Genomic DNA, 15,117 nt, shown 5'->3' on the forward strand with positions numbered 1-15,117 from the left:
AATTTGCGTATCTTAAATTGACACCCCCCCCCCCCCCCTGTAGTGAGGACGTAGCCTAACACTCCTGGAATGGAGACATTGCATGCGAATCTCAGCTTTTTTTATTTGTATCCTTTTGAAAGAGGAATGGTCTAGCCTTCATCGCTGCAGAGAAAGGCTTGGAAAGTGTGACCGAGGGGCATCCTGAAGGCTCAGAAACCACAAGGCAAAGAAGAACATAACATTTATTACTTAATCTCACAAATTCTTAGGGATTAACACCTGGGACTGTACTGAATACCAGCAGGGACTCCCGATCCCACTTGTGAAACCCATACAGACAGGCCGATGCTGCGCTGCGGGACTCCCTGAAGGAAGACCCAGTTGCAGGCTTAGTACCATAAGAATACACACATTGTAATTCAACTCATTTTCTGACTTCTCCACTTTACTGCCTAAGGATCACCCCAGAGATTTGACTTGGGCTGTAGTGTTTTTACCAGCAACATTAGTGACCTTTTTTGGGAAAGCAATAGTTGTCCAAGGTGCCAGATCGTACCAATAAATCTATTAATTAAACTGGAAACAAGTGTTCAGCTTTAACTCAATACAAGTCAATGGAGAGACTGTTTCCAAAGTTTCCTATGATGAGAGAACCATATCTTCTGAGGGGAAACGCTCTGAGGGAACAGACTTCACACTGGGATTTTGTTGATGTTTCTTGGATAATTGTAAAGCTGTTATATACAGAGCACAAGCTTCATGCTTGATAGCGGGGGGGGGCAAATCCCAGGAGACTAGATCCTTTAGAAGAGCACTTTTATGATGAAAAAAGGTATAACTACTGCCTCTTAAAAGGGATGCTCTTCATATGCTACTTTTGAAGACAGCAGTAGTAGGAATAAGCGGCCCAATGGTCAAGGCAGCAAATAAGCATCAGGCAGAACAACAAGAAGAAATTAGTGCAACTCTGCTGCTAGGCAACACTCCAAGGGTCCTCCTGTAAAATAAAATTAAAAAAACAAAAACAAAAACAAAAACCACCACTCTGGCTCAAACCCCCATCCCAGGCGTACTACAATTTTTGACTCTGGGAAATGAAGGTAAAATGTTCCTAGTGACCCTTGCAGGGCGGTCTCTCTTCCCCTGAACTTGCAAACACTTTGAGGACATGGAACATAACTATCTTTGTACCTGGGGAAAAGGGAAAATAGTAAAATAAAAAACCACACATGAAAACCCCTCTGTACACATAGAAACGAGCATCCCAACTCAAAGCATCAGGAATTTTGCCAACCCCCCAAATTCCTAATAGTGGAGTGTCTGTCCTATCAAGTTCTAGAACTCTTAAACCCACCACAAACCCTACCCGCCTAAAAACACATTCACAATTCAGTTAGTCTCAGTGATAGTCAAAGGCTGACTCTCCTCTGCCAGTCTGCTCCAGTCCAGAGAGAAATGCTCGGGTAGGCCCTGCTCTGATGTTTGGCTATGCAGTCCAGTTTGTGATATAAGATTTGCTCCTGCCATCCTGCAGGACCAGAGCACTGTAAAGTCGTATGCCAGGTTGCTGCTGGTCTGGTCAGGCCTTGCTATAAAAATCTATTCTGCTCCATACCGTGGCCACCCATCCAGTCTGGTCTTGTGCCTCAGATTCACTCCACACAGGGAGCCAGACCGCCTGACGAAGCACCAAGAGCAGAACGGGACCTTTGAACAAAGTCCCTGCTCCTTATTGAGCTTGGGCTATATTACCAAACCAAAATCTGCTACCCATAAAGTCAGGGAGAATATTCCCCCAGGGCACATCCTGCATACTTCCTATACCCTTTCATGAACACAGCAAAGATAAAATATCACATTTACAAATCAAAAAGACAAATTTCCACCCAAAACAAAATGCAGGTGGAGTTATGGTAAACAATTAATGTAAAAGAAGCTAACCAGCACTGGCTTTTCCTCATCTCTTTAATAGACAGAGCAAAGAGATGTACCCCTCTAGGTCTCTGGCCCAGAGGTTTACATTAAATTTATAAAAACCTTAGGACTTTTAATATGTTTTTATTTATTGTGTTATAACAAGACCAAGTCTTGAAATGAAGGATCAGACTTTTGGGGATTCATTCAGTTATTCATTGATCATTCCAATACTAGTGAATTTAACCTTATTTGTATTATACTTTCCATAAACAAAGTAAGCAGATATTTTCAGTAAGAATGGCTTTTAGTGTGACTGAAGAGAAGAAAACAAGGAAGGTTACCATGACAGAGCACATTGTGTGTGCGAAAATCTGTGCAGAACACAAAATGGCTGCCCATCTGAGGTCAGCATGATCTGCAGAGATATAAAGATGCAGTATACTGAAACATAAGTAATAGTAGTATGGCTAAATACTCTACACCTTTTTCCTGCTTCTGAAGTTCTGCATTCCATCATGTGCTCAAATGAGTATTAAAAAGTTTAGTTCTGGAATGAGATTTTCAGTCTGATAATAGTTGTCTATCAGAACTTTTGTTGTTGGCAGGTTTTACTACATTACATATCACACATTCTCCATCATAGTCACACATGCTTAAATATCCATATGGCTTAGCCTGTGGAGGAAGTAGTAGATTAAAACATACCATACCAGTTAATGGAAAAGAAAAGGACAGGAACACATCCCCATTTACTGGAAGCCCAATAGGTTTGTTGGTATTTCTCATTTACAGTTCACTGGAAGGGAGAACTGAATTTGAGCCCTAACTGTAGCAGGCATTTGAGGAAAGAACAGGTATTTTATTTTAAGATGCTCACTCCATTTCAGATATTTTTCAGGATAGAACTCAAAAGTCAGAGAGGTTAAAGAGGTAATAGTCTACTGTCCTCCACTCATTTTAAGTCTGTGCACTCTCTAAGACTTCTTGCACTTTGACTCCTAACAGCATCTCTGACTCAAAATGCTTGGCTTCTCAAGGTGGTTGTTATAATGTAAGGTGACATGGATTCTGTTTGTTGTCCTTTTACAAACCTCTATTTTTTAAAAATAGCTTATTTGGATATGTTTAGCTTGAGGCTTTTTAATGGACGACAACTCTTCCTGTGCTAACACCACAGTATCTCTTGGTGCTTCATCCCTGCTGCTAAGTGGTCAATAGCTGGTGGACTGTCAGATTCATTAACTGACGTTCTCACCCAGCCTGGACCCCAATAGTTACTCTGCAGAGATGTATAGGAACCCTGATGGAGCTAGCCCACCACATCATGCAAAGGTGTCACCCCCTTCCCATGCAGAGGATCCCCAAATCCACCCCCAGCACAGCAAGACGCCACTGGAGCATTGCAGGCAAAGCCTACTAGCTATGGATTGACCAATAACTGCTTTCCAAATACTGTGCCACGTTAACATAGTTACCATTAGCCTCACACAGAATACTTGTGTAATCCCATCCAATGTTTTCCTTTTCCATGGATTATGTATGTGTCAGCTTGTTGTTAATACTGAGAGATTTTCCTCATATCTCCAAGGTTTTGGCTGCTGTAGATTGGCCTGATTTTCATAGGACTTATGCAGCAGTGATGAAGAAAATACAACTCTATTTCCTCTTCCAAGAAGGTTGCTCTAAATGTAATAATTTCTAAACAGGCATTTCCATTATTCATAGTGGAACATGTTATGCTTACCAATTTATGGTGGCATGCCAGAGCAGGCATAGTCATTAGACAGAATCCCATCTGGTGTCTGAACTGCCTGCATCTCATTAATTACTGCAACTGAGTCTTAAGCAAAGGCAGCACTAATATAACGAACCACAAAAGGCAGAAGCTCTGGCTCTTGAACCCTGTAAAACAAGACCTGATAGAACAGTAGAAAGTGTACTATGGGGAGCAACTCTGCCCTGGCAGGGAGATATGCTAAAGACTCTGTAGATTATTTAGTCTCTCTAACTTCGGCAAAGCACAAATGGCCCCCTCTCTGGCCAAGTTAGTTGGATGTGCATCTGACTTTGATGTAAATGGTCTGTATAATGCATTGGTATGTAGCTATTCCCAGCATGTTTAACTCTAGCCAATGACTGCTAGACATTGACTAATTGCAACTACGATGCCATGAACACAGTTGAGGAAGTTCTCCATGAATTCCATCAGTTCTCTTGTATTGAGACAGCTCTATGGTGGCAAAGTTGTCTGTCCAGTTAGATATTCTATTCTCTCCTTTACAGGCATTCACAACCAAAATACATTTCTTTCTAACCCCAAACGCAAACTCATTGTTTATTTCTATCACAGTAGCACCCAAACGGACCAGTCAGGATCAGGACCAGATTGTGTTAAGAGCTGTACCATACTTGGAAGACAATACTTGCCCCAAAGCACCTACGACCCATTTTAAGGCAAGACCAAAAAAAAAAAAGTGTGAGAGTAAGATGCTGTTAGCGAGCCTGAAGGGCAATGCTAACAGATCATAGGGTTGACAGTTCTCCAGTGGGAAGGGAAGACAGGGTATTGATTCACACAGCTGTTGAGTCTCATGTTTAACCAAAACTGCAGGTCTAACAATGAGAGCCAAAGCGTGTTTTGTACCCAAAAGATGGGTCAGTGATGGGGAAACATTGCTGAAGCTTACCATAGTGAGAGTCTGGGTAGCAAACACCATATTTCTTTATTAAAATGAAGGTGAAGACAAATGCTGTGACAAGTATGGACACCGTCACAGCTGAGAAGATTGCAGGGCTCATTTTAAATTCTAATACAGCTTTTGGCTAGTAGACTTTTGGATAAGGGAAGCAGAATGTTTTTAACCATCTGACTCACTATCAAGTGTACTGGACTAGAATAACGGTCTCAATTTGCCATGCAGCAGATTGCCTACACCTTTAATGATGAAGTAACAACGGTTTATGTTGCTCTAGCCCTGCATAACTTCAAAGCCACAGCAGGACTAATTCTTCTCAAGTTAACGGCTCAGATTTTCAGCTGGTATACGTTCATGTAGCATTGATCTCAGAGCTATGTTGATTTACACGGAGAGTCTGACCCATTACACCAGTGTAAAAATAGTGGAGGGGGGCCTCATTCTCTGTATACATTTTATTTCACCTTATAAGAAGGAGATATATATCCTGAAGGAGTGGCTAATCCTTTCTGATTAGAACAACCTTGTATATGATGAATCTGTAATCTCTCATCATAAAGACCAGAGGGGTATGGGTGATGATAGGGGCTGGATTGCCTAAGGCGCCTCTATTTTGGCTTCTTGTTAACCAGTGTTGTGATACAGCAGCTCACTTCCGTTACTGGCTTGTTGAATTCCAATGTGAGAAGAACTAGCAATTTGGGGTGTGTCTGCCCTATTTTTAATCAGTCTGTCCTGAATTTGGCAGTCTCAGCTGTGACCCACACCAGACACAGTCACATTGAAGTCTCCCAATGAAATTAATAGGCAGCAGGTTTAAAAACAAAATAAGGAAGTACTTATTCACACAATGTGCAATCAGCCTATGGAACTCATTGCCAGGGGATGTTGTGAAGGATGAAAGTATAAGTAGATTAAAAAAAGAATTAGACAAATTCCTGGGGAATAGGTCCATCAATGGCTATTAGCCAAGATTATCAGGGATGCAACCCTATGCTCTGGGCATCCCTGATCCTCTGACTGCCAGATACTGTATCTGTGTGATAGGGGATGGATCACTTGAGGTTTGCTCTATTCTGTTCATTCCCTTTGAAGTTTCTGGTACTGGCCACTGTAGGAAGACAGGATACTGAGCTAGATAGATCATTTGTCTGATCCAATATGACAATTCTTATGCACTTTCAGTCCCACACATGGTCCTCAGTTCAGATTTCTATTGTTGAGAGCGGTAGGAGGTTTACTTCCCTGCTTAACTGGATGGATGTTCTGTTCTCAGTTGCCAAGTATCACACCCTAAATGCAAATTTGGGGTCTCAATCAATACAAGTGATAACCTTAGGGGAAACTCATCCATTATTTGTTGGTATTATGATAATACCTAAACACCCCCATCTGACCACATCGTTCCATTGTGCTAGGAGCTGTACATACACATTAAGAGACAGTCTCTGTCCCAATAAGTTTACAGTGTGAATGGTTTGACATGCTGGGAATTCATTTGACTGGCACTGTAGCAACACTATGAAAACAAAGAATCCAACTGCAACACATGGATGACTTGATAGACTTGGTATAAAAACCCAAATATAAATATTACAATGCACTTGTTTTACTTTTATATTTTTAAATCAAATGTTTAGTGCTATAGGAAAAGCAGAATGATTCAGTCTCACTCTGAAACTAATTTAGGCAATAATGAAATTTTGCTGCATTAAATTAGACACTGGTAATTAATGAGTTTTTCTTAATGATGCCACAAGCCCCTATTTTCTTAAAATAATTGTAAATGGGACAAGAGTTCTCCATCCATAGATCTCTAGCTTAAACTTGCAATGTAAGCCTCTGAGGTATGTTTCATGTAACTTGGACATTTCTAAATTAAATTAAGTTACCTGCATACAGAAGAAACCCCAGATACGTTAGTATGCATCTCCTAAAGGGAGTGTGTCGGGGGGGGGGGGAGGGGAAGGGGAGTCTTTCCACATCCTGCATTATCCTCTCCTCAAAATACTGTCAGTATAAAATATTAATTAGTTTGATATATTTTTCCACATTCAATTATAATTTTAAATGAGTTGTGCACTGGAATTGTGATGACTTGTCAATTTACATAAGATGCCAGTCAAACTGACATCAAGTTTCACCTTGTATTGTCCTTGCAATGGAGTATATGATGCCAAACTCCAGGATGTCATGAGCTGACAACAGGGTGGGCTCCAAGCACCAGTGAAGGAAGCAGGTGCTTGGGGCGGCCAACGGAAAGGGGCGGCACGTCCGGGTCTTCGGTGGCGGGTCCCTCAGTCCCTCTCGGAGGGAAGGACCCGCCGCCGAACTGCCGCTGAAGAATAAAGCGGCGCGGTAGAGTTGCCGCAGAAGTGCGGCCGATCGCGGCTTTATTTTTTTATTTTTTTTATTTTTCGCTTCGCCGCTTGGGGCGGCAAAAAAGCTGGAGCCGGCCCTGGCTGACAAGCAACACGAGTCATTCACTTCTCAATAAAATATATTAGAAAACCCACATGAAAAACTGCGTTCACTCGTATTAGAGCTGCCATTCTTGATCCTAAGATTTTAAAAAATTAAGAGATTCTATCTCAACTTCTGTCCTCTACTGGACAAGGACTTTTGAAAGTAACAGTCTCATGTATTTTTTGTGAAATTGTTCCAACTAGTTTTTAATTCGCTTTTAACAACTATCCGTAGGCCATAACTAGCCATCAATTTTTCACATAGAAATCCTTGTTGTCAAAAGGGGACTTTTAAGAGTTAAAGGCACACTATCCAACGGAGCGGTTTTAGATAGTTGCTGAAAGCGTGCCTGCTGAAATGAGTGATTGCCAGGTGTTCCCCCCCCCTTTAACAGATTTTCTCTTTTGCTTTTTTCTAGCATGCCACCAGATCCCTTTGCTTCCAGCATATCATCACTCATCTTTGTTAACCATAACTTTCAAAACAAATTGTGAAAAAAGATTTTTTTTGTTGAAAGTGAAATTGAGGAACAAGTGTCTTTTGACAGTTTACACTTTAAATACTGTTTTCATTTGAAAACCTACTTCAAGTTTTCATTTTCAAATATTTGTAAAATTCCCCACTCCAGGTTCCCCCCACCCACCAATTTCCTCCCATTCCCCAACTCCAGGAAAATGGTGGGGAAAAGGTGAAAAAAATGTGCAAGAGAGTCCAAAAAAATCAAAATAGAATAATTCATAACAAAAAATTTTTTAATTAAAACAAAAAAGTGAAAGATCTCAAATAAGAACTATTTTGTTCATACTTTTTGATGAAAACACAAGTTGACCAGTTCTGTTCATTGTTTGGAGCTAATGTAAGCTCAGAAGTTACAGGAGTTAAGAATTAGACAGGACAATGCAACAAATCACAGCTACTGCAAAAGTCACTTTAAATTTGGCAGAGAAACACTACAGCTACTATAAAGGGCCAGGCCCCCATCCCGATGTCCCCAAACGGAGACATGAGGGAAAAATCATATTAAAAAGGTCAGCCCTACATCATGGAGACACTAGGGATCAGAGACCCCAAAGTCTGGGGGGAGAGGGTTGTATGTTTTCTTACTGCAGCACAGTACAGCTTGAGAAGCATTGTTGGGGGGTGGGAGGGGGTTGGTCTCTGTTATGATTTCTAGTGTCGTCGTGTTTCATAAGTTTGCCTGTCACTAAGGCCTGATGCTGAAGCTCTTATTCACCTGGATAGTTCTTTTGACTTCAGTGAGGATACTCATGTGAGTTAGGGCTTGAGGAGTGGGCCCCAGGACCGGAATTGCTGAGATGCTACACAGAGGTTCTCCTTTTGTTTGTCCAGAAGCATCAGGGCTGGAGGATTGTGCTCAATGGACAGAGGAGTTTTGCAGACTCTTGAGGTTTGGATCATTTGGATAGGCATTCAAATGTGCATGTTTGTCTGAAAACCACTTTTGGGGGGGGGGGGGGGAGGAGGAAGATTCACCCATCAAATGAAGGTGTAGATCTCTCTCAATAGAAATTGTTGCTTTTAGCAACATTATACTCAGGGGTAAGAATGTTCACGAGTTTCCTAAATAATTCCTACCATTTCCATTTTCTGAAAGATACACACACACACACACACACACACACACACGCCCCTGCTCACTTCCAAGGTATCTGTAGGTCATGCTGTCTGGCATGGCTCACAACTGTGTGTGCCTACCTCAGACTGTCAGAAAATAAGGGCAGACACCTTAAACTCATGGTATCTCATCTATAATTAGATTTCACCAAACCAGTAACAAATGTGAACTCCTGGATCACTATACCAGACTTACCATGAAGTCACAGTCACCTTAGACTCTCCAGTCTATCTTGCCACCCAGGGAAACTGCGCTTTGTGATAAAAGGTTACTTCAACCTAAAATCACCCCACATCAGGTTTCTCCCTGTCCTAAGAGACCAGTCACTTACCCCAGATCAACTGGTATTCCAGATGTTCTACCAAAGACCATTCTGGTGGCCAAATCTATAGTAAACTAAAGATTTATTAGCTAAGAAAAAGAAATCAGTTGAGAGACAAAAGCAGGTAAAATACAACAGGTAAATCAGAGTTTGTAACGCCAAATGGTGGCAGTGATGTAATTCCCAAAAGTCTTTCAGGGTTACAAGAATAATTCTGGGGATCTCCGTCTTCTTGTTCAGATATTCCACCCTGTCAGAATCCAAACAGTCCAGAGATACAGAATCTTTCTTTGAGTCACTATTTACAGTATCTTCACACAGAAAGCATGCTCACAGTGTCTCTACAGACCTGGGCTTTTCCTTTGATGACAGAGCGTGAGGAATGCACGTAGACTTTTGACCTCTGACCATATATTTCATGGGCACTTGCTTTGAAATTAGCATTTTCTGTTAAAGTCCTTCATTAGAATTTTTCACAAGATTTCTTTGATGGGTAATTTAGTTACAAGGGTGTTTGCTGTTACATTACGATAGGAACAGATAAGTGAAAACACCACAAATAACCTTCCATTAGTTTTCATGACGTTTAAACATCTGAATACACATGGTAATACATCTAACCATTACTTTGATCTACACAAGTGAATTGACCTCAATACACTGTCATGACCTGGTCAGCCAGCATTACACTGCATCTTAAAGCTTCTAATATGGTAACCAGTTTTGTACATGTGGGGGGGAAAAAAGCTTAGATTGGCAGATATATCAAGGCTTTACATATGTGTTCAAGAGACAGCTTTCTAATCTGAAATTAATATCCTTAATCAACCTATGCTTTTTTAACTATTCTCCTATCTGCCATTAGTATATATAACCCATTACTATAGTATCTGAGAACCTCACAATTTTTAGTGTATTTAGCCTTGTAACACCTTTATGAGGTAGGGAAGTGCTATTATCCCCTTAATAAGTACCAGGATGGTTACAGATGGGAAACTGAGGCAGACACTAAGGCTGTCTATACTGCGATAAAAACAACCTGTGGCATGGCCACGAATGTTCTGGGTCAGCTGACTCAGGCTCATGGGGATATAAAATTGCAGTGCTGACATTCGGGCTTGAGCCCAGGCACTGAGACCGTACGAGGGGGAAGGTGCCAACCTGAGTCTGAACATCTACACTGCTATTTTTAGCCCTGCAGACAGAGCCACCGGAGCCCAAGTCAGTGACCCAGACCAGGGCCGGCTCCAGCTTTTTTGCTGCCCCAAGCGGCGAAGAAAAAACGAAACAAACAAAAATACAATTGAGCTGCCGCCGAACTGCCGCCTAAGCGGCAGAGACGGAGTGAAGGACCCACCGCCAAACTGCCGCCAAAGACCCGGACATGCCGCCCCTTTCTATTGGCTGCCCCAGGCACCTGCTTTCTTCGCTGGTGCCTGGAGCCAGCCCTGACCCAGACTCTGAGACGCAGAGCCATGGGTTTAATCGCAGTGTAAACATACCCTAAGTGACAGGTCCAAGGTCACACAGGAAGTCTGTGGTGGAGCGGGGAATTGAACTCCAGTTTCCCAAATCCCACACTAGCTGGACTATCCTTCCTTTCCAGTTTAAGCCCCACTGTTGTACTACTGATGTTAGGTGTTTGGAACTAGCCATCCAGAGTCTTCTACTACACCATCACCAGAAATACGTGCTGCTGCTCCCGTCGACTCCACCTGCACCTCTCATGCCGGTGGAGTACAGGAGTCCACCGGAGAGCACTTGGGGGTCAATTTATCGTGTCTAGACTAGATGCGATAAGTCGACCCTCGCTGGATCGATCGCTGCCCGCTGATCCGGCAGGTAGTCTAGACATACCTTAAGTGTTGTCTCCAAGGTCACACAAGGACTCAAGACATCAGGTTCAATTTCTGGGTCACCCAAGCTCATTCAAGAAATCCGTGGGAAAGTTACTTTGGTTTGTAATCCTGATTGTGGCCTCTGGGTACTAGTGTGATAGAAGTATTGAAGTTTGTAATTATTAAGCTTAACCACAGTACAAACATCTATTCAGCTTATTAGCACATCTCCTTCCAGAAAACGCTTGGAGCTTTTAGCCTTATTCCCTCCCTAGTATGGCATCTGCATACTTCTGAAAAATGTTTCATGCGATTTTTATGGTCACCTCAGACTATGATCATTTAAATTGCTGCAGCGAGATTTCGGGGGGCCGGGGAAGGTGAGAAAATGAGTGAGATTTTAAATGTCTCATTGAAACACTTTGCAGAGCCCTACAGTAAAAAAAAAAAAAAATGGAGGTGCTTTAAAAAACAAATTGATCCCAACAGTGAGTCTCACTCCAATCGAGAAGCTTGGCAGGTTTGAACTGCAAATGGGCAATGGCATAATTTGTGTATCTGTTAACCAGTAAACATAATATTAGTTTTTGTCTTTCCTTGATTTTTGCTTTTTTGTGCTCAGTCTAACAGCAGAAAACTGGACCCTTTTGATTTTTCACATTCTAAGAAACAGCAAACTGTTGTAATTTCTTTTATCAGGGAGAACAGCTACACGGGATAAAGCATGAATTGCAGAGATGCTATCAGAAGAGCATTCTTCACACTCCGTACTGAATAATAGTGACTGCTTGGAGCAAAGTGGGACAAGAACATTTCATTCTTTTATTTTCTTTAGATTTTTTTTTTTTAAACCATGGGCTTAGTTCAGAGACCATAAGAAGAAAACAGAGGAAGAAATTGATTTCTTCCTTGTTAATGCAGTTCGGATGATCAGCATAATTACACATCTACAAGTTGACATAATATAAATAAGTTTAGAAAGGATTTGCCTCAAGAGTGCTTGATGCAAGAGTCCACTGCAGCTTTTCCTAAAAACCCTTATGATTTGCAAAGAAAGCGAATATACATCAGTAGTGAAGGGCTCATATCCAGACTCCATAGAATAAAACCTAGCTCTAATACAGTGCGTTTCATCAGTAGATCTCCAAGAACTTTACATAGGAAATCCATATCATTCTACCCCTTTCACAGCAGGGGGAACGAATGTACAGGAAGGGGAAGCAACTTGTCCCAAATCTCCCAACATGTCAATGGCAGATCTGGGAATAGTACCCACTGCCTCCCCCTTAGCCCTCTGTAGATCACATTACCACCAAGAGGCCCTAACCAAGATTGTAGCCCCACCCCTGCTCTCAAGATCTTACCATATAAACAGACAAGACAGGGAAAACAGATGAAGTGACTTGCCCGAGGTCACATGGCACATCAGTGGTAGCACAAGGACCCAGGTCTTTAGGTTTCCAGGCCAGCGCCCTACCCGTTAGATCACACTGTGTCAGTTATCTCAACGTGACAAACGCATGGATGATCCTAGCAGGGTCCACAGCCAAGAGAGCATCTCACCATACCTGTCAAATACAGATGGAAAGAAGTGGTCTTGGCTAGAGTCAAAAGCAGTTGAGTATCCAATAACTCTCTGCTTGTCCACCTGAATAAGAAACAATGGGTCAGGTATAAGCTTTGCCTTTTCTTTCAATTTCCTGGCCTGCCAACATTACCTTGTCCTCCCTGAGCATAGGTTATCTTGCCCCGTCTCAAACACGGAGTACGGTACTCAATTACTACAGCTCAGTCAGAGAAGAGGGAGAGAGAGAGAGAGAGAGAACTGGGCATCACTAGCATACAGTAAGAACAGTGACCCAGTCCACTGCACTGATCCTCTGCCTCCACAAAACCTTAGCTGTGCACTTGATACATAAGGAATAAGGTCACAATTGGCCCAATAACAGAAGTGGTCGGTTTCTTTACAGTCGTACAGAAAGTTGTAACAGCTATAATTCTACACTCAAGAGGTGGAGATGTGGGTGTTCTCATTTGAGTCACAATAAATATATTCAAACCCATCTATTTAGTTTTACCCTGTCATTGCACAAAATCAGAAGTGATCCAGCCTTTCATTAAAATAACCATGGCCAACTTTAATAGACAATGCATGTCAATGTGACCCATAATTTTTTTTTTTTTTCAAAGGAGAGAGAAGTCACCACAGAAAAATATATGCATGACATTGGCTTGCAGTGACAGATCTCATGTTTCTCTGCATGTTGCAAAGGGCAAATCCTCCAGTGCTGCCATGTAAAATGGGACATCTACCATAGAAAGAAAAATATTTGCAGCAAGTCAAGTTTTACTATATTAACAGGTGTGAAAAAATCAGGAACAACTAATTGACAAAGATTATTTATTTTGCAGCAGACAAATGGCGGTAGATCCCAAGCACAGGCCGGGAGAGAATGTAAAAAACCTCCCAAACAAATCACCTTTGAATACACCTCTACCCCGATATAACACAACCCAATATAACACGAATTCGGATATAATGCGGTAAAGCAGTGCTCCGGGGGGGCGGAGTTCAATATAACGCGGTTTCACCTATAACGCGGTAAGATTTTTTGGCTCACGAGGACAGCGCTATATCGAGGTAGAGGTATTCTTGGCCATGCAGCCAGCCCCTTTTTCACTGAAACACAGATGCAAAGAGAAACTGTTAGTCAATGGTCAAGTTTCAGAATTGCCACCAGTATTTCAGGCATGTATAAAAGATAACCATATTGTGCACATAAGCTGAACACAGTTTCTCTGCAAAGTTATCATTAATTTTCACCAAAGATGGGCAGAAAATACCTTCTCATTAATATAAAGATCCCAGGGCACCTTTTTAAAAGGTTATGGATAGGTCCAGTGCCCTGGTTAATTTCTACTTCTCCAATGAAAGTATTTCTTTTGGGTACAAAATTAGGCCCTGCTCTCCACGGACTAATCGACTCATGTTTAAAGGAATGCAAGGGCCTATGGCAGTGGAGGTCCACAGAATAGAAGGAGACAATAAATGAGTGGCAGGTGTTGGAGGGGGGGAGGAAAAAAAACCCACAAAAACCTAGGATCTAATCTAAAGCTTGCTAAGTCAAAGGGTGCCATCTTATTGACTTCATTGGACTCTGGATCAAGTCCTTAGACAGAACTAGCTTCGCTACAGAGACCCCACATGAGTGGGATTGCATAGTGTCAGGCAAACACAGTAAGAGGCGGCCCCTGCTCCCAAAGAGTTTACAATCTAAACCAACTAGACAGACAGGAAATAGGCACAGAGAAAAAAAATGGTTACTCACCTCTCGTAACTGTTGTTCTTCGAGATGCATTGCTCACGTCCATTCCAATTAGGTGCACGCGCTGCATGCACAGTCGTCAGAAAGTTTTTCCCCTCGCAGCACCCGTCAGGTCGGCTGTGGAGCCCCCTGGAGTGGCGCCTTCATGGCGCTCAATATATGACCCCGCCGACCCGGCGCCTCCTCCATTCTTTCTTGCCGGTTACTCCGACAGAGGGGAAGGCGGGCGAGTTTGGAATGGATATGAACAATACATCTCGAAGAACAAGTTACGAGAGGTAAGTAACATTTTTCTTCAAGTGATTGCTCATATTGATTCCAATTAGGTGACGCCCAAGCCTTACCTAGGCAGTGGGGTCGGAGTTATGGAATTCCTGATTGGAGCACCACTCTGCTGAAAGCCACGACGTCTCTGGTGTGCCGGACAATGGCGTAGGGTGAGGTGAAGGTATGCACCAAGGACCAAGTTGCTGCCCTGCAGATTTCTTGGATCGGGACCTGGGCCAAGAACACTGCTGACAAGGCCTGGGCCCTTGTGGAGTGTGCCGTAAGAGCCGGGGTCGGCACTCTGGCCAGCTCATAGCAATGTGGATGCATGATTTGATCCAGGAGGATCTTCTTTGAGATGAGACTGGAAGGCCTTTCATCCGGTCTGCCACCGCTATGAACAAGTGGTTCGATTTCCTGAACGGCTTAGTGCACTCAATGTAGAAGGCTAGTGCACGCCGAACATCAAGGGAGTGCAGCCTCTGCTCCCGGTTACTAGCTTGAGGCTTAGGGTAAAAGACAGGCAGGAAAACGTCCTGGCTGGTGTGGAAGTGAGACACCACCTTGGGGAGAAAGGCCGGATGTGGCTTGAGTTGCACCTTATCCTTGTGAAAAACCGTGTAAGGTGGGTCAGAGGTGAGGGCCTTTAGCTCAGACACCCTCCTTG

The sequence above is a fragment of the Emys orbicularis genome, chromosome 6 (genome assembly GCF_028017835.1).
Source record: "Emys orbicularis isolate rEmyOrb1 chromosome 6, rEmyOrb1.hap1, whole genome shotgun sequence".
In the NCBI taxonomy this organism is placed as follows: Eukaryota; Metazoa; Chordata; order Testudines; family Emydidae; genus Emys; species Emys orbicularis.